Consider the following 1,432-nt stretch of genomic DNA (forward strand, 5'->3'; position numbering starts at 1 on the left):
CTGTTTTTATAAGGTTCGCTTTCTTTTTTCATTCCTGATATTAGTAACTTGAGATCTTTCTATTTTCTTTCTTTATTAGTGGAAGAGTTTGTATTGAGTCTTTCAATTTAAAACATGAGATGAAAGAAAAAGCAATTCTTTTTAGCCAATATTTTACAGAATTGTATTAAAATACTTTATATTTCAAAGATTTGGATTGCATTTCTCAAGCGTCAGGGCTTTATCTTCTTACCAGTGGACTCTTCTATTAAACATAATAGCAACCAGCTGTAATTAGTTACATTAAGTTTCTTCAAGGGGAGATCTTATCATTGTTGCTGTTGTCTTTAAACTTGAAATGTTGCTATTTTTATCAATATCCACTAATTCTACTTCAAAATTAAGTTTTCCATTTGGTGGAATTTTGCCATCAGGCTGCCCTTTCTTTCCAGAAGCCTATTCTGGTTTAATCTCTAGTCAAGCCTTTTCTCCCTTACTCAGTGCTTCATCCCATCATCTGATAACTTTGCAAACTCCAACTTTAAAACTTAAAGGCTTGATGTTTTTCTTCTTCTTGGCACTTGTTTAAATATTACTGTCAAAGACAGTCCCGTCATGTTGTATCTCCCCTTGTAAGAACAGAATTTGTTCAAGAGTCTTTTCAGCCTTGTTTTCTTTGGGATTGTCATCAGTAACCTTCACATTTTTTCACCTGCTGAGGCACTTTATTTATGCTTTTAGTACCTTCGATATGATTAGTTTTAAAAAAGATGGTTATAGGCTGTAACCAAATGATCCTTGTTAGCTGTTTTGGCCACATATTAAATATTTCCTAGTAGCTTATGTTCTGCAAGAAATGAGTCTGATCATGATCTTGCAGAAACTTGACAATATCCTTAGGCGGCTACTTGGTACACAGCTGTGCCATGGCCCATGCCACCTGGGGAACGCTTGCCACCATCTTCCTTTGATGCCTCAGCTCTCTTCTCAATTTTCTTCTTGGTCATTGCAGGTTTCTAAAAGCACAAGCTTTCCCCCCCCCCCCTTTGACTTTCTCGTCTTTCTTTCACTTATTTTCATTCTGAGACTTAAGCTGATATTCACTTTATTGATTGATTGTTGTCTAGTTTGCTCTTCCTTCATTAATTCCTTAAGATGTAAGTTTAGGTTATTGAGTATAGTCACCTTTTATATTGTAGAAAAAATTATTTGCAATGAAAAATTCATGGGTTCTAAAAAATTCTATCATGTGGTCTCCAGCTTTGTTTCTGTTATCGAAGTCATATTTTCCAACTACTATTGTATCCATTTTTTAATTCACTTTGTATCCATGGTATCCACTTTGTATCCATATTTGCATTCCAATCATCAGTAATTATCATGTATCTTGACTGCATGTTTGATCAAACTGAAGAAGTTGATAGAATCTTTAAGTTTCTTCATCACTATCTTT

At 34.3% G+C, this 1,432-nt stretch overlaps 1 pseudogene; it reads right to left on the reverse strand.

The window, feature by feature from the left end:
- Positions 1 to 282: 282 nt before the first annotated feature.
- Positions 283 to 940, reverse strand: LOC142433474 (peptidyl-prolyl cis-trans isomerase FKBP3 pseudogene; annotated as a pseudogene).
- Between the last annotated feature and the right edge of the window lie 492 nt (positions 941 to 1,432).

Source organism: Tenrec ecaudatus, chromosome X (genome assembly GCF_050624435.1).
Source record: "Tenrec ecaudatus isolate mTenEca1 chromosome X, mTenEca1.hap1, whole genome shotgun sequence".
NCBI classification, from domain to species: Eukaryota; Metazoa; Chordata; class Mammalia; order Afrosoricida; family Tenrecidae; genus Tenrec; species Tenrec ecaudatus.